Source organism: Tenrec ecaudatus, chromosome 4, assembly GCF_050624435.1.
Source record: "Tenrec ecaudatus isolate mTenEca1 chromosome 4, mTenEca1.hap1, whole genome shotgun sequence".
In the NCBI taxonomy this organism is placed as follows: Eukaryota; Metazoa; Chordata; class Mammalia; order Afrosoricida; family Tenrecidae; genus Tenrec; species Tenrec ecaudatus.
In genome coordinates this window covers 108543331-108562740 of record NC_134533.1, presented here as the reverse complement: position 1 = coordinate 108562740, position 19410 = coordinate 108543331, and the positions used below count along the sequence as shown (strand labels likewise).

The following is a 19410-nucleotide window of genomic DNA, read 5'->3' as shown; positions in this document are numbered from 1 at the left end:
ATTCTTAATGTTAACAGAAGTTAAAGTGTACAGACTTTTTTTTTAAGTGGAAGAAGTGCATTTGTGGCATAGCTCTATTTATTTACCTTAATTTAGGGGAAATGAGTTCTGCTACTCAGTTGCAACTTGCACTCCCTCCCTGAACACCTTTTCATGGACTGTACATGCTACCACAGATCATTTAGAGGGCAAGCTCAACTTTCCACTGAAAAATGTTCTCTGTTTTTAAAGGCTTGTTTTCAAACAAGCAGCCATCTACATGAAGCATCAACTGAGTCCACACAGAAGAAGCACACCAGCCTGTGTGATGCAAGGAATGTAAATCATACATTCTAAATCTAAAGGAAGAAATGGTATCAGAGCATCAATGGTGAACACCTGGTTTGCAGAAGGCTATGGGTGATAGGGAAGTCCACAACCCATTTGCAGGGTCCACACATGGATTGAGCTACTTGTGAATCCCTTCTGATCACAGGTGAGGGATGTGACAAGCCCTGTGATCACACAGAGAGTACTGCAATGTCCACGATAGCAGACAGAGTATGTGAGGATGCAATGCCATTTCATCTCCCTTTAGACCTCTTTTAAAACTCTTTCCGTTTTTTACAATTTTTTTTAAGTGCAGGGGACATACATGTGGATTAGGCATCGCGAATCCCCTCTGACCATGGACCAGGGATGTGAACAGCCTTGTTATCATGAAGAAAGCACTGGAAAACGGATCGTTGCAGATGCAGTTAGGCTAGCATTGAGCACCCTATCATTTGATCTTCCTTATGATATATTTAAATTTGTTCCACTTTAAAATATTTTCTTTCTTTTAGATTCAGGTTTTTATCTGCTTGACTTTGTTATTACTGTTAGTTATGGTTTCTCTGTATATGAAATCCAGGATAGGGAAATCTGTAGAGACAGTAACTGGATTAATGGTTCCTTGGGGCTATGTCAGGAGAGGGTGGGGGAAAATGGGGAGGCAATAGCGATGAGGACAAGAATGAAGAAAATGTTCTAAAACTGATTGTGGTGATGACTGTACAGCTCTTCCTGATGTGATTCAACTATATCATCTATACAATTATATGCCAATAAAACTGTTGAGGACAAAAAATGTTCTCCAAGGTTGAATAACATTTGAAAACAGTCATACTACTGATGATGTAATAAATTACTGCATATATAACCTTTGAAAGATCAATTCTTACCAAAATATTCACTTCTTATTGTGAATATACAGTTCATTTTTATGACTCTTCCACCTAAAATGCCTTGATGAGTCAAGAACAACAAGAATTTACATTTATTTTGTTGGAGAAATTCACTTCTTCCTATTGATACTTCTGCTTTTGGGGGGATGGGGGTGGGGAGGGTCTTTGGAAATGTTACAGTAGGACACTATTACTGTAAAATTATAGCTTTCTCTAGGAAACCACTTCCAATCATTTTCAAACCAAAGTGCATTTCCTTTTTATCGGAGCATCCTGGCAATGGCACTGAGCAAGCTCCTTTGATCATTGCTCTGGCTCACTGAAGCGGACGAAATGATCAGGAGTGTCCTTCTCACTCCTTTGAAAGCATCCTGGATTGGGAAAACTTTCCACTTCCAAGACTCTTCACTGTGTCTAAAAATGTTCCGCCGTGAAGCTGCTTTTCCTGAGATTCCTTTTCTCAGGATGGTGTGTTTTGCTGTGGGGTCAAGGATGTGCCACACAGCAAATGCACTGTGGACGCAGACTGATACTAGGGTCAACACTGGTTGCAGAGAATGTACGGTTGCACATGTTAAAACCTCAATCTGAATAAAAACACATCTGAAATGCGGCTCTGCTGATTACATCGTTTCTTTATAGAAACCTTTGGTGTATAATCGGAATGTTAATATTCCGATTCCCAATGGACATTTCTAAGAATTTAATTCACTTATAGCCCCTAAAATGCTGTTCTGATCTCTTCTTTCTCCTAGCAGATGAATTATTTATAATTCTTTTTCATAAAGAGATAATCAGCTAAAGAGCTCTCTTAAAGGTGGCAAAACTAAAAAGCAGATTAGTTTTATGATTTCAAAGAATTAGCTGACTATTCATTTATTATAATGTTTCCAGGCGACTACAGAACTCTCCAAGGAAGAATAATGGTCCACCGCAGTGCTACAAGGTTTCCTTTATGGACAGAGTAAGCCATTTAGTCTTGACAGACTCAATTGTTTTTGATTTCCTGCCATGGATATCCATCACTGAAATAGCATTTGTGATTAATAGCATTTTGTATACTAACCAAAAGCACTTATAATGTATACCTGGAAAATATTCCCCCAAATTAGAAAAAAAGAATAATGTTGAAGCATAAAGAAAAGCTCAACTGAAAAATCAGTATCAGTTGTAAAGGGAACTTTGAGGACAGATGGAAAATATATTGTTTAATTTTCACGGACTTTATGGTAAAAGTGACAGGAAAACCCCTCCTCCCCCATTGTAAGATAAAAATAACCCGGAATTTGCTTATTAATGTATGTGTTCAAAATGTGTAGAAGATTATCTTAAGTAGGTTATTATAAATGTTTTATTAGGTGAAAAAGGCATGTTTACCTCATTTATTTTTTGCCATTAAGTGAAGAATTACAATAGGGTGCTGGTATAAATAAAGAGAAAATACTATGGGCTTAAAGAGTGAAATCCCCAAAGTAGCCTCTACCTTTCATAATCACAGGGGAGTCACTTATTCCCACCATCTACAGACCTATGAGATAAAATAAAAATGGAGAAAAATGTTGATGGTGCTAAAATCCTCACGCTGGGACCAGTACACAATGTCATGATAGATAAAGATCAAGGTTGCCAAGGACTCCGTCTTGTTTGGGTCCACAGTCACTGCTCATGGAAGCAGTGGTCAAGAGATCCAATGATGCAGTGCATTGGGTACATCTGATGCACAAGACCTCTTTTAAAGTGTTGAAGAACAAGGGTGTTACTTTGAGGACTAAGGTGCACCTGACCCAGTCACAGTATGTTCTCTTTTCTCTCTCAATCATTTTATTGGCATATACTTCACATATCATACCATTCAATAGTTCAAACACATTACAAAGAGTTGTACAGTCATCACCACAGTTGGTTTTAGAACATTTCTCCATTCTTGTCCTCGTTGTTCTTAGCTCCCATTTTCTCCCAAGACCCCCAGCCATACCTCCAAGGAACCATTAATCCAGTTACTGTCTCTATAGATATCCCTTATCCTGGATTTTATATACAGAAAAAGACATTTAAAAACCTACCAATAACAACGTAAAACAGAAAAAAACAACAATCCAAATCTAAAAAAAAGAAAATAATAAAAACGAGAACAAATTTAATGGACCATAAAGGAGATCAAATGTAGGGTGCTAAATTCTAACTTAATTGCATCTGCAGCAAGTAACTTTCCCATGCATTCTTCATGATAACAAGGCTAATTCACATCCCAGATCTATAGTCAGAGAGGATTTACCAGGAGCTTAATCCACATGCATTTCCCCTTCATTTTTCTTTTAAAACCGAAACAGCCTTAACTTCTCTCTACAATGCTGTCTGACAGGGCCACTCACATACCTCAATTATTGTCAGAGGAGATTCACCAGAGGGCCAATCCACATGTGGTCACAGCAGATGTATTTTGTGGGCCCACTGTCATCCATAGTCTTCTGCTGACCAAGAGTTCACAAATTAAGCTCTGAAACGTTTCCCTCCTTTAGATTTGGATTATATTGTTTACAATCCCTGGATCACAGAGGTTGGTATGCTTCTTCCATGTGCACTTAGTTGACAGCTTACTTAGACAGCAGCTTGTTGAAAACAAGCCTTTCAGATCCCAGACACTATTCTTTCTGATAGCTGGACACCATCAAGTTTCTTCACTACATTTTGCTATAGCACCTATACCTTCAGTGATCTGTTCAGGAGGGCAAGTATACAGATGGGCCACCATGTTATTTTCAATGGACTCAGAGGCATGTGGAAGTTAGACATTGAATAAGATAGAGATAAGTAGAATGGATGCATTTGAATTATGACGAATATTGAAAGTACCATTAACTGCCAAAAGAACAAACAAATCTGTCTTGGAAGAGTTACAGCCAGAATGTTCCTTAAAAGTAAGAAGGCCATCTAGCTGAGAAACATCAAAGCCCACATGGAAGAAGCACACCAGCTTGGCTGACCACGAGGTGTAGAAGAGACCAGTTGTCAGACATTAAAGAGTTAAAAACCTTATCAGTGGGTGCTCACCTTCCTGACACAACCACTGAAGACAAACGTGTGCATAAGCAAATGTGGTGAAGATAGCTAATGGTGCCCGGCGATTAAAAGACATAGTGTCTAGGGTCTTAAAAGCTTGAAGATAAACAAGTGGCCATCTAGCTGAGAAGCATCAAAGCCCACATGGAAGAAGCAAACGAGCCTGCCTGATCACAAGGTGCAGAAGGGACCAGTTATCAGGCAGCAAAGAGCTAAAAAGCGTATCAGTGGGTGCCCACCTCCCTGATACGATCAATGAAGACAAACGTGTGCATAAGCAAATGTGGTGAAGAAAGCAGATGGTGCCCAGCTATCAAAAGATATAGTGTCTGGGGTCTTAAAGGCTCAAAGATAAACAAGTGGACATATAGCTCAAGCAACAAAGCCCACATGGAAGAAACACACCAGCCTGTGTGACCACGAGCTGTTGAAGGCATCAGGTATTAAGCATCAAGGAACATAAAATCATATCATTGAAAATGTGGGTGAGTGCAGAGTGGAGACTCAAAGCTCAAAGATAGCCAACCAGACACCCCTTGCTGAGGGGCTATGGGGAGGAGATGAACCAGGCAGGGTGCACGGTAGCAACAACGAAACATATAATTTTTCTGTAGTTCTTAAATACTTCCTCCCCGCAACTATCATGATCCCAATACTACCTTACAAATCTGGCTAAAGCAGAGGATGTACATTGGTACAGATAGCAACTGGAAACACAGGGAATCCAGGACAGATGACTCCTCCAGAACCAGTGATGAGAGCGGTGATGCCTGGAGGGTGGAGAGAATGTGGGGTAGAAAGGGGGAATTGATTACAGGAATCTACACATAGCCTCATCCCGGGGGAGGGACAGCAGAGAAGAGGGCAGGGGGAGACGTCAGACAGTGTAATATATGACAAAATAATAATATATGAATGATGAAGGGTTCATGAGGTGGGGGTAGTGAGAAGGGAGAGGGAATATGAGAAACAGATATTAAGGGCTCAAGTAGAAGGCAAATGTTTTGAGAATGATGATGGCAACAAATGTACATGTTTTTGACACAATGAATGTATGTATGGATTGTGATAAGAATTGTATAAGCCCCCAATAAAATGATTTTAAAAAATAAGAAGGGAGATGTTGGACAGGCCAAATTATGACAAAATAATAATTTATAAATTATCAAGGGTTCATGAGGGAAGGGGGAGTGGGGAGGGAGGGGAAAAATGAGGAACTGGTGCCAGGGGCTTAAGTGGAGAGCAAATGTTTTGAAAATGATGAGGGCAATAAGTGTACAAATGTGCTTTACACAATTGTTGTATGTATGGATTGTGATAAGAGTTGTATGAGCCCCTAATAAAATGATTTTTTTAAAAAGTAAGAATGGAGAGATTTCTCATGTACTTTGGACATGTTACCAAGAGAGATCTGTTTCTGGAAGATGACACCATTTTTGGTAAAGTAGAAAGGAGTGAAAAAAAGAAGCTCCCCCATGAGATGGATTTTGACAATGGAATTTGACAATGGGATTTTGCAAGCATGAAAGTGGTGTAGAACCGTGCAGTGTTCCATTCTGTTGCATGCAGGGTCACTGTGACTTGACAGTCAATCCAGAACAACAACAACAAAGAAGCATTCTTGAAAAAATGGCCTGGAAAAAATTTGCCAGGTAGACATACATGGAAAAAGGCAGATATAATCACTGTATAGAGCATTTATTCAATTAACTCACTTTTGCATTCATTCAATCAACTACTTATTACATTCCAATAACTGGTATAGCACTGGATTAAGCCAGTAAGATTCAGTGTCTGCTCTCATAGAAGAAATGAGAATTAACATTTGTTGAGGCAAATGGCAGCCAGAAGCTTGGCATATCTGACATGAGCTCTATGGTGGAAATATATGTATTTTTCATTCTTCCTTTCATTTATGAGGAAGGAGAGCCTCACAAGAGTTAAATTGATTGCTTAACATCACACAAGTATGTACACGGTCAACTTAGGGTTCCAAATATGCCTTTTGTCTCTAAAATCCAGTACGCTGTGATGCCTATAATCTAATTGGGAAGATAGAAACATACACAATTACTTTACAGCACAGACCATAGACTGTGATAAACTCTCTACATGTATGTCTGACTTGAGTCAATGATAAACTCTCTACAAGTATATCCTTGTATATTTACTCTGCTAAACTTCAGGTAATCTCTTGGAAGGCTTCGCAGAGGAGCTGGTAGTTTGGTCTAGACCAAGGTAAATAAGGAAGAGTGATAGTTAGGTTTTTTTGGTGTCAACATGGCACCTGTAAGATGCTATGGGTGGAGTTTAGCCTGTCAATCAGGTCACAGCTTGATGACCTCCTTTGGAGGTGCAACCGAGACAAATGGCTCTTCGAGCCTGACCCATCTCTCTTTCTCTCTCTCTGGTGGTCAGACCAGAGTGCAGCCTGATATAGCTGCTCTGCCTCAACACATGTGCTGTGCTGTGCTACCACCTGTGGGCCAGGGCATTCCAGGGACCATGGTGGACTGCATCGCTGTGCCGTGCTGTTCCTTGGTGTGGCACTCCGCCATCTTGCTGTGTCTGCTGCCTGCTGGCCGACTCTGCTCACCTTGCCACCACTTCAGACTCCACACTTTCCTCATCACTGCACTTACTACACTTTCCTCATCACTGCACTGTGAGGCTCCACTGAGATCTGCTTCGCTATGCTGTGTCACCGGTCGCTGCTACACCTCACCACTTCATCTTCCTACTGTCTGCTTCCTTGCCCACGTGAGTCAGAAGGACGTTCAATGACAGTGAGTTGGCCTGAGCTCTCTGTACTGCTTTGTGGAATAATCTGCTGTTAAATTACTTTTTGCTATATAAACTTATCCATATATGTATAAATCCTGGTTTTGCTTCTCTAGAGAACACTGCCAAATACATTTGGTACCAGGAGTGGGGTCTAGGTCCAAACCAAACCAAACCAAACTGCCATCCAGTTGATGCTTACTCACAGCAACCTTATAGGATAGGATAGATCTGCCTCCTGTGAAGTTTTGATACTGTAAGTCTTTATGGAAGTATAGAATGCTCTTTCTCCTTCAGCGAGGCTGGTGGTTTCAAACTGCTGACCTTTTGGGTTGCAGCCTGCTATAGTTTATTGTGCCAGCCTGGCCGATAAACACAAGTAGGATTAACTGAAGGGCAGAGGGATAAATGGCTCGGTGAGCCTCACCTTGGTTGTTCTGTGCCTCAGTTTAAAGGTGTACAATACCTGTGGGATGCCTAGCCTGTGGAATGTGTCGCTGTAAGTTGAGGTCCCTTTAAGCCCACACGAATGGAATGTTCATCTCTGGAGCTGGAGACCGACAGTTGATGATAGTTGGGGATCTGCCTTGCTGTTTGCTGCCTGGATATATATAGCCCAGCTCTCTCTACAGAAGGGGACTGGCACCTGGCAGCTCTCAAGCCTTAAAGGACTGCTAGTGTCTCACTGCTTTATAATTTAACTGTTAATTTCTTGTATTATCTATCTGTATATAATTTAACGGTTCATTTCTTGAATTATATATCTATCTTTATAAATATATTTACATATAATTACTAGCAATCTGGTTTGTCTCTCTAGAGAACCCTGTCCAATACACAGCCCAAAACATGAACATTTAGGTATAGACATGGAAAGACATTGGCTGTTGAAGAAACAGCTGCCAGAAATAGGTTTCTAATAATTGTCATATCTTTTATTGTGTGGAATATTTGGAAGTATTCCTGAAGGGATTAAAATAGGGTTAGTCAATCTATTATAGGGTTAATCACATATGCTTTGGAGTTTGGTTATTAGGGTTTGAATTTGGAAAATCACTCAAGCCTTGTTTGGTAAAATGAGAATAATCATCCTGGAGTTATTTTAAAGAATATATGAGTTGATACTTTTTGTGATGCTTTGATCAATGGTTTTTAATCTTTGAAAGTGAATATGTGATCATTTTTAATTCATTGAAAATCAGGATTTTCCTTCTTGTAAAAAGTCCTGGTATAAATATACAGTACATAGTATCCTAAAGAGGGAAGAAAATGCCATTTCTACATTGTATACATGCTATGTACTCCAGAATGAGATATTGTGAATATTGCATAATACCCAGGTCTCTGAATGTCTGTTACAGCACTACTGCAGGCTTCCCTTGGCTGCCTCTCATACTCACAAGGCAGAAACAGTCTCGTTCTTTTCTGATGACTTGCTGTTTTGTCTTCTCAAAGAATCTTCTGTCAACAAATAGAATCTCTTCCTATCCTGAAATCCAGGACCAAGGGCTTCATGTACACTCTGGCAGATATCACAGAGGAATGTATATGTTTAAGCATACCACAAAGATACATTATCCATTCCTCACTTCTGTAGCACATGTGCGGAGAGAAACACAGTATGTCTTGACCTAGTGGTTGAGAATGAACGGTACATTGTATCCTATGTTGGGGATAAGGAAGGAGACATGGAAGAAGAGGAGAGTGACAAGAGTTCAAGAAACACTCCAGTTATCCAGGAACTTGAATGCTATGCAATCCTGAGAAGTTTGGACTTGATCCTTCAGGACAATGGGGAGTCATGAGAAAATAGTGAAAGTAGGAGAGAAACAGACTTGGATGTTAGGAAGAGAACCAGTACAATATAGAGAACTGCTCTGCATACTCTTCGACCAACCTGCACGTTCTTCAAAGCTCAGCTCCTTTGAAAACACTTCTTGGTGCTCTAAGCTTGAGTTTGATGTCTTCTGATGTCTTACCAGATTGTAAACTGCCTGAATCAGGCACCACATCTTATTTTTGTGTCCCCAACATGTAGTGTAGGTACACAGTAGGTATCTACAAATATCTTGGAATTAAGTTGATAAAAAAATAAATGAGTAGAAGAACAGAGGAAAAGAAATTAGATTAGTAGACATTAGCAGGACACCAGCCTGTAACTCACAGCATACTCTCTTACTGACAAACCACTGGTAAAAAATTAATTGTTTTAGTCTTTAATGTCTTCTTTCTAGTCGCTTCATATCTCCATTCCCATCCAGATAAACTGGAAACTACACTTTAAAAGTACTATCAGAGTCAACTTTCAATGATTTTTAATTAATTGAAAATGAGGCTTTCCCTCCTCCAAAAAAGTCCTGGTTCAAGTACACAAGTACACAATATCCCCAAGAAGGGTGAACATGCTGACTCATGTTTCAACTCACCTAATTTGTAGTACGCAAAATGAATTAATGTGATCAGCAAATGCAGATACGCTGTTGGGTAATTTATGTAGAATTCCCGATACGCCTTTCAGAGCTTGCCAATATGTCCAGTGATTAAAGACATTAGGGCAAAGCCTGTCTTCAGCTTCGCTTTCATAGTACAGGAACAGTTATAGGAATGGGGTGTAGCCATTAGCCCAACGGAATGTTTCCATAAATCACTGTATTAATTGCTGAGTTTAAAGGCTTTGCCTACGTCAGGAAAAATGAATAAAGGAGGTTGCCAAAAAAGGGATGTGTTTGGTTGGCTTGGCTACACTCAAACGTTTGTGTTCAGCCTTTCATCAAAGTGGCTCCAGATGGCAGCCTCGGTCCTCGGGGCATGCAGTATTGCGCTCTTCTGAGAATTAACGCCATCTTGGTTTGTCTTGGGCCTGGGCAGGTGAGAAAGCCTGTGACTCCGTCCCCATTTCATTCGGATCCTGCTGTTCCTATGAATTCTCGAGCGTTTGTGAAGACGACAAGAGCCAGGATCTGCACCTTCATTGAAGCCCCTTCCTTGTTAGCCATCCCCAAAGAGCCACCGACCTAAATGACAACTGGCACTAGCTCACAGGAGGTCGCTGAACCCTTTGGGCCAGACGTCCTCAAACTACGGCCCGTGGGCCACATGTGGCCCTCCGAGGATATTTTTCTGGCCCGCCTGGTGTTTCTGCCCTGTTTGTTTTTTCTTACTTCAAAATAAGATATGTGCAGTGTGCATAGGAATTTTTTCATAGTTTTTTTTAAACTATTGTCTAATCCTTCAGCAGGTCTGAGGGACAGTTAACTGGCCCCATTTTAAAAAGTTTGAGGACCCCTGCTTTGGGCTGACTGCGTTTGCTAAGTGAAGAGAGTCTATGGGTTAGAGAATGCTCCCACGGGATTACAGCTGAGATCCTGAGGCCATGGACAGCTCAGTTTCTATATGAACCAGACAAAACCTGGAGGATCCGTCTCTTGCCATAAACCAGCAGGTTGATTTGATTCTTGACATTTTTAGTCAAAATACTTTCAGTAACATTATTAACAGAGGGGCTTTCAAAATTCATGGAAAAATGGGAGGAAAGATCATGGCATTTCCCCAAAAACACACCTTAAATTCCCACAAGGTCGTGAGCATAACCTGCTGGCACATCATAGGCTCATTTTAAAGTAGAAGAAACTGAAGCAGAGTGAACCAGTGATTAGAAGTAATTAAAAGAGCTGCGATTCAAGTCTAGGCATTTAAAACTCTAAATAGTATGCTCCTTCCCAGCATATATATATAGCCATCACAGACAAGATCCTCAGTAAATTAACCAGCATGGTTGTATTGATTTGATTACCACCTCAATAATGTGTTTGCTGTAGCTAATTTATTGCTTTACTCCTCTATAGTTATTTAAAAGAACACTGGTGATACAGTGGGTTAAATATTGGGCTGCTAATGGAAAGGTTGATGGTTCAATCCCACCAGCCACTCTGAAGGAGAAAGGTGAGGCAGTCAGATTTTGTTAAGATATATGGTTTCAGAAACCCCATGGAACAGGTCTACTCTGTCCTGTAAGGTTACCAGGAGTCAGAATAGACTCCCCGGCAGTGGTTATTTATTTATTTGTGTGTGTGTGTGTGTTTATCACTATTTAAAAGAATGTTGGTGGTGCAGTGCTTAAGTGCTTGGCTGCTAACCAAAAGGAGGGCTTTGCTAGAGAAAAGTAACTATAAAAATTACAGCCTAGGAAACCTTAGTTGTGGTTTTACTTTGTCATGTAGCATTCTGGTGGTGCTGTTGGCATTAGACGGCTAATTGTGAGGATAGTGGTTCAAACCTACCAACCAGTCTGCAGGAGAAAGATGAGGCTGTCTGCTCCTGTAAAGATTTAAATGCCTTGGAAGTTTATTTATGGTCACTATGAGTTGTAACTGGCTTGATGCCTTTGGGTTTTGTATACCATTGCTATGAATTTGAATCAACTTGATAGCATACAATGACAACATAAGTCTGAAAGCATACATTTATAGTTTATTTCCTGATGATTGATACCATTATCACCAATAATCTAAGTATTGGTTTAGAATTACTCTCTCATTTAGAATTACTCTCTTAATGAAAACCTATAAATCAGTGACAATTTGGTTTATTAAAATTCTAATAAAAGTTTTACTAATTGCTCAAGCTGATGCAATAGAAATAGAAAGATTTCATACACATATAAAGGGAGCTTCAAAAAGTTTATAGAAAAAGCACATTATCTTTTAATTCTACTTTTCCAAGAACTTTTGGAAGCCCTCCTTTTAAGGTCTTAGGTATAGAATTGGGATCCTTTAGGAAAAAAATTTTTTTCCTTTAGGAAATTTTATGAAAACCAGACAGAAGATCTTCTGCAATATTGGCCTACCTTTTGAAGATATTTTAGTTTCTCCTCCGATTCTTGAATCTTTAGGACTTTCTCAGCTTCTTTATCTTGTAAAAGAAACAAAGACGAAGTCAAGACCAAGAGGGTAAACACATTGTCTTGAACTATACTTTGCCTTGAAAGTTTGCAGACCAGATTCACAAATTACTGGTGGTGGATGAATTAGGTAAGGCTGCAGGAACAGCAAGAAAGAGGAAGGCACTCCAGGAGATGAACGGCCACCATGATTGCAGCAGTGGGCTCAGGCACAGGAGGAGTTGTGAGGTGAGTGAGGGGCCGGGCAGTGTTTCCTTCTGTTGAGCACAGGGTGGCTATGGGTCCAAATGGAATTGAGGGCACACAACAACAACAACAACAAACAAGAGACCTCTTGTCTCCAGAAAGTGAGTAAGCCTGAGTCCAGACATAAGGAAAGGTCTCTAAGGAGATTGAATTTCCACATTCCTATTCAATGTGTCAGGATCCATTTGCGTCCGGATTGGCTCCAGTGGGTCCCTCCCCCCCCCCCCCCCCATCAATGGGAATTGAGGCCTTGCCCTCTGAATCAATAGGGAAGTCTCTGAGGCAGGAATGGAACAAGCCGCTCTTACTCTGAAATGTAAAGTTGTATCCTTATAGATGTTACCCTGAGTCAGGGACCTTGATGGATAGAAAATTTGAAACTTACTGTTTTTCTCACGGGGAGATCGCTGGTGGTATTTCTCTAAAAAACAAACAGAAAGCAATCATTGGAAAAGACAATAGTAAAGAATTTTCACTCTCTATACCTTTAAAGGAGGAGCCCTGGTAGTGCAGATGTTCAGTGCTGGGCAGCTAACCACAAGGCCCAGCTGCTCAGGGAAGAAAGACGAGGCTGTCTGTCCCAGTAAAGATGTACAGCCTTAGAAACCCCATGGGGAAGTTCTACTCAGTCCCCTATGGTCCCTGCAAGTCCAGTGACTCAAGAACAAGCTGGTTAAATGCCTCTAAAACCTGCATAGCAACCGTTTTATATGCTAGGCGTCACCATGGCCTTTACAGGTTCCTAATGCCTTCAACTGTGAGGGCATTCATGCTTGAACTTGGTTATATAAGCTACCCTTTCTTTCAGTATGATTTCAGTCTACACATAACATTCCTCCAGACTGTTCTACATTGTATGGCAAAAAGATGCCATAATCTAAGAGGTATTATGGGGGGTACGTTTCAGATCAACCATTGTATTCAAGAGTTTAAATGACTCATAAACTCCCCCAAGAGTTTATCCCTGACTGGCTTCCCTGATTTCTCCCTCCTGTAGCTTGCTGTCTAGTGGATCACCTGAGTTAACAGCCCTTCTGGGCCTATCACTGATTGCTTTATTTCCTCCCCCTTGTTTTCCCTGCCTCCCTTTGGCAAACTCCCAAGTCGGGTCCCTTTGGTACGAAGGACTTTGTTTTGTCCCCTGTAACAGTGGTCTCATATAGTCCTTGTCCTTTTCTGGTTGGAAAATTTCACTCAGCATAATGTTCTCCAGGTGCATCCACGCCTCTCAGTGCTTCATGGTTTCCTCCTCGATGTGCTGTTATGGAACCAAATACTGGGGGTGGGGGGTGGAAAATACCAAGATCTCTAAATTTCATTCTTCCAGGAGCTCGCTGAAGCCCCTGGCACTACGGATCCTTTATTGGTGGGGGAGGGTTTCTGGAAATCTTTGCCTGGCGTTTTAATTATTTGAGGCAAGAGTCGCATTTTAGCATCGTTTGCGGTTGTGTTTGGTCTCTGCATCAGGGTGACTCTCTCAGCCGGAGAACTGCCCCATGAAGGAAGGTTTCCTGCCCACCAGGGATAGCAGTTGGAAGCCAGCAGTGGCTCCGTGGGAGAGAGCTGAGATGGTCTGCTTTTCCACTCTTTCCTACAGATAGGGTGACTATGAGTCAGGATCCACTCGGGGGCCGCAGGCTTGGGTTTGGGTTTCGTCCATCTTTATGGGAGCATCCTGTCTGTTCTCTTTCTGGGGCTGCAGCGCGGGTTCCCGCAACCGGCCTTTCAGGGAGTAGGCCAGTGCTACACCACCGTGCCACAGCCGTACCGGCGTTGGGTACTGTGGAAGCAGAAGCCATCACAGGGGCGGCAGCGACTCACCTGTCCCGCTGCACCCCGAGGGCCGCGCCACCGGCAGGCGCTGCTTGCTGTCTCTGGACAGGACCAGCTGCGACTCGTTGGGAGGATGCAGCGACGCTGACATCCAGAACTGCTTGGCCAAATTGACGTCCTTTTCCGAGGAGCCGGCAAAAACCAGGGGCCCCGACGGCAAAGTTTCCTCGGATTCCTTTCGGCTGCTGGGCTGGCTGCTGGGCCACGTCGCCATGGTAACTCTGGACGCTTCTCCTAGCTTTCTCTTCCAGGCCCTCCCCGGCGACAACTGCCGGGCGGATAAAGCCGGAAGCCCGTGGTTTCTCCTCGGCGGGTGCAAGGGGGCTCCCGACCCACTTCTGCTGCAGCAGAGGCTTCGGGGCCGTGCCAACCTTGGAGTTGAGATGGGCTAGACGTCAACAGAACTGGGGGAGTGTCCTGTCCTGCTGGGCTTGGGGCGGAGGGGGGTCGGGGGAAGGGAGACAACCGTTTAGCAGTCACCTCTTCAGTTCGCGCCCCACCCCTCCCCCCCACCCTCCCAAAGCCCCTGCACCTGCATCCTCCAAAAGAAGTCTGAAACTTTAAATTCTTGAGCCCCACGGCCCCAATACAGTCTTCCAGACTAGATGGCCGAAGCGCAACGTTCCCTATGGGGACATGCTGGAGCAGGGGTTCTCGACCTGTGGGTCGCGACCCTTTCACAGGGTCGCCCGATTTATAACAGTTGCAAAATTACAGTTACGAAGTAACAACGATAATAATTTTATGATGGGAGGGGTCACCACAACATGAGGAACTGTATGAAAGGGTCGCGGCATTAGGAAGGTTGAGAACCACTGCTCTAGCGTCTGCGTGGACTGGAGCGTATCCTGGGGCTCCCTGGGCAGCCAGCCAGAAGTGTGAATGGGGCTACTAAGCACTCACCTTGATAGGTTGTGTGACACATTCTCCTCCTCCCCCTCCCAATCTTGCCACGTACGTTTATAGATCTCAACTCCCTCTGTCCATGGTCACTAACACCTGCCTAGAACGCAGTAGCTACGGAGCTACTGAGAGAAGGGGTACCTCTGAGTGGGCGGAGCCTCTCCGTGTAGTCTTATCAAAAGATTTTTAAAAGGCGCGTGTAAACAGCCGTCCCGGGAGACAGCGTGTGCATCTAGAAACAAGGACCGTTTCGGCCACAGGAAAGTCGAAATTCCTAGAGTCTGGACTGAACCGGACGCAGGCGTTTCTGAAAGGAAAGGCACACGTGGCAGCAATGTCACCAGAATTGAGGGCTCAGTGGCATTTTTTATTCTTTTAATAAATGGCTAACAATATCACTCCACAGAAGACAGTCCAAGAGGGGGTCGTCACAAGATCGGATATTGACACCTTATCAATCAGCTGAGGGGGAAATAACCCTCTTTGCTAACATGTTAAGGTACCCAATTTTGGGGGTGGGGGAAGGCATAAGAAAAAACACTATAGCTATCTCTCAAATACACTGTTTTAGCAGATACCATGTGGACTTCTCTCTTGGCTGAACCGCACACCAGTGCCGCCTCCCTCCCTCTTCCAAGCACGTTCACGCCTCGCAGGGCAGCTCAGCCGATGGAGCATCAAATCTTTTTACCTGGCCGTGTGGTTAGTGATTGGTACCTTTAGCAATCAGCTAACTACACTGCCTGGTAACCAGACTCACAAGAAAGTCCGTTCCGATCACCAACTGCAGTCTCAAGGTCTTGCCGCCCGACGTGGCGACAGGGCGCACACTTGGCTAGGTGGTTGCTGAAGAGCCGGTGGAAACAAGGAAACAGACTTCAACCTTCGAGAGCGGGCTCCCCGAAGAAGCGCCCATGACCTTGTATGTTGAGTGTCTTACAGGGCAGGCAGTTAAATCCTGCTCGCAGTGTGCTTTCCCTCCACCAGTCCCAGCCCCGCGGACAAGAACCCGCCCCAGGTTCCCCCAGGTTCGCGCGCACTTTGGCAATAGGCCGCCAGTGGGTCGAGCGCCGACGCAGCACCCTCCTAGCTGCGCTGCGCACCCCAGAAGCCCTGGGTTCAGCGCGCGGGCGCCGGCGGCGTCCTGGTCCCCGCGCGGGCGGCGAGTGATGCTGTGCCTTGTTTTGATGGCAGTGGAGTTAGTGATTGTAAGTGCCAGAGGACAATCAGCTAATTACACTGCCTACAAACCGAGCACCGGGCGCCCGCTGGCCGCAGCTCTCGCAGGGTCCGCAGCGCCGACGCCGAGTCTCCGAGCGGTCCGGCCCGGGCCGGCTCGGCTCCACATTGCTCGCAGGGCGAAGCTCCATCGGACTTTGGGCGCGAGGCCCGGGGGCTGCGCTCGGCCCAGGAGACACACTCGGCCCAGCGGGCATCCTTAGGCGGCGCTGCCGGAGGACACTGCACCCCGCCCTGCGCCCCACCCCAGGCGACTCGAGGGGCGCCAGAGCCCCCGCGCCCGGCCTCCATTCCCCGCAGTCTTCCCCCACTTTGAGTCCCCACCCACCCACAGGTTCCCTTCCCTTCTCTTTATCAGAGACCCCACTCCCACCACCCAGGGCCTCCGCTCAGAAACCTCATCAGCTCCCAGGCCAGACAGAGTCCAGCTTGCCTCTCAGCTCCCGTGAACCCCGCGCCGACTAGCTCCCAATGGCCAAGTGACCGTGGCCTTGGCCGCCCAACCGCCCTTGGAACCCGGCGGGTGAAGGGGGCGGGGCGGGCTCGAGACTGGGCGGGGTGGGGGAGGGGAGGGAGCTGTGGGCAGGGGGTAGAGGGCGGGCGGGGGGAGGGGGGTAGAGGGCGGGCCAAGGGGGAGCTAGGGGATGGGGCACAGATTCTTGAGTAGTTTGTCCACGATGTAGTTGGAGGGGTGAAGAGTTCCCCCCAAAAGATCCATCATTTTTTCCCTGTCCATTCCTTTCAGAAAAATGATTTCCAAACCCCAAACCAAACCCACTGCCCACAGTGCAGGCCTGATTTTTTAGACGGAGGAAAGCTGGGGTCATAAGACTGCCTTTTGAAGCCTCTCCCTGTGTCTGTGTTTTCCTGGGACTTGTTCTTCCTTACTTATACTTCTAGAAGGCCATCCCATGAGGCTCCTAGTAAAACAGCCGGCCAGCTATTAAGTTAAGATCAAAGAGAGGCAGGCCCTCTTGAGATCAAGGCCACAGTTTTGAACTCTCAAGGTCAGCTTTCGGTAAAATTAGTCACATACCTTCAGTGTGTTCAGCACCTAAGAGCTGGGAGGCATGACCATTCTGCCTTCCAGGTGTAACATAATGACTGGTTAGGTCCCATTCAGAAAAGATGCTTGTTGACCACATCCCTAAATGGTGGAGACTGGGCTGCTAGAAATGGAAACGGGAGAGTGCTCAGCCATGGAAGGTTCAAGGAGGATTGGAGCAGGGCCAGAGGTTGGAGCGAATTTGGATATTTAGGGTGAGAGTTGTGAAGACCAGAGAAACAAAGGTGTGACACTTTCCTATTCTCAGAATTCCATTTCTGAAGATGCAGGGGTGTGTGTGTAGTCGGTAGGCAGTTAGAGAGGACTTGGGGAAACTTTAGTTTGCCCCCTCCCCCTTCCCTGAGCTCCTTCAATGCATGAGTCTGGAGAGGAGAAGGAATGCTGTCCAACAGCACCCTTTGTGGACCCCAGTGGGTAGGAGACTCCCTAGGATGTAATTCCCACCCACTTAATATAGTGCAGTCCCTGTTTCCCCGAAGGCTCGTTTTCCAGACTGAAAACTCGGCAGCTGTGGATGGACTCCCTACACTCAGCAAGTGGCCTCTTGGATGTCACTAGTGGCACCGGTGACCTGGATCGTTCAAGAGAGATTACAAAAGTCACACTATCGAACATTCAAAGTATGTCACCAAGATGAGACTGAGTGAGTCCGAGCATGATCTTGTGGATGGAAGGCAGCACATTTCAGGCAGATGTACGCTTTGCTCTGTGCACACCACCACAAGGAGGTAAACCACCCACACTTACAACGCAGAGTCTACCACCTGCCAGAACTGATTAACCTTTCTGCTACCACGAGAAAATTGCAGAGCCAACTTTGTCCTACTTATACTTTATACATTTATACATAGATCAATGCAGACATTTTTGAGTAAAATCGCCTCTGTTCTACAAGTATGCCGCCTTCTAAAATCTCTTTCATAGGTAACAACACGGTTGTCAAGAACAATTCTACTCTTTCAAGTTGTTAGTTGCTTCTACCATACTCCGTACTGAATCCTTCTTCCTAATTGGTATTTTACGAGTATTAGTTGTATCTTAGATATCTTACCTGAGTTGGAATGTTGCCATCCCAGGCAGTAGTTGCGATAGATGTCTTGACAAATTAGATTTTTATAACTTCAAAGGAAAAATTTTTTTAAAAAAGCATATGTATATAAAAGCCTTCCAGAAACATTTGCCTACTGAAATGATTTTTAAAATGCAATGTATTTAGTATGTAATACAAGTAAAATTTTAAAATAGCGACAGCAAAAAAAAGTGTGTGGCCCAGTTGTGTTCCCATTGAAAGAAATGGGGGAGGTGGAAAATGAGTACTTGTTCTTATGGTTGCTGTTGACTTGGCCTGCAGTTACTAGAGAAACTCCAAGGGACTCATTCCCTTTATGGTTCATGTCTAGGCATGCCTGGAGACCAGGGAGACCCACAATTTAATCTAAGTAAGAATGCTTGTGGTGTTTTAAATGCCCAAACAGAAGATTGCATTTGTTTTAGACCAGCACCAGGAAGGCACCTTTCAGGAGAACTGTTTAATGTTTAATTTATAGGCCTTTGGTGCTTGGGAGGTTGGGAATGGGGTGGGGTGAGGTGGTGGCAAGGATAAGGGGAAGAGATGAGGTTAGAGATTAGGAGGAAACCAAGAAGAGTCTAGAAAACAAACACTTTCGACTTGGTGATTTCATATTGGTTTCAATACTCCCAGAGAAAAGACTAGAGTGACGGGAGCTGGGGCTGTGGCTTCAACCCATGAACATCCACAGTCTTAACCTTTTTATATTTTGCACCGTTCTTTCAAAACAAGCAAACAAACTCAGATATTATGAGGACAAAAAGCCAAGAATCAGATTAATTAGAAATTATTAGATTTTAGCAGCCTCTTCTTAAACTTGTTTTAAAAATGCATATTTTCACTTAGGAAGTATAAAATTATGTGTTTTTTTAATCCGTATCTGTAAATGTCAGAAGACCTTATTAACATTCATGATGCTATTCTTAGGAACTACTTTATATCTTGCCTTTAAAGAACTAAAAATCAATGAGTCTGTTTAATTATGAGAAGAGATTTTCTTTCTAACTAAAGTGAATTGCTAGCAATTTTCATAATATCATGCTTCTGGTTCCATTTTGTTGTACTCTCATTATTAGTAAAAGTATACCAGATTCTTAATTAGCTTCTT

General features: G+C 44.0%; 1 long non-coding RNA gene across 1 annotated transcript in view; it reads right to left on the bottom strand.

The window, feature by feature from the left end:
• Window positions 1–11957, bottom strand: part of LOC142447045 (uncharacterized) — a 29398-nt gene extending 17441 nt beyond the window's left edge. Inside the window, exon 1 of the long non-coding RNA XR_012784054.1 lies at window positions 11893–11957. This is a non-coding gene — a long non-coding RNA (uncharacterized LOC142447045). The remainder of the gene's footprint in view (window positions 1–11892) is intronic.
• Window positions 11958–19410: the final 7453 nt, after the last annotated feature.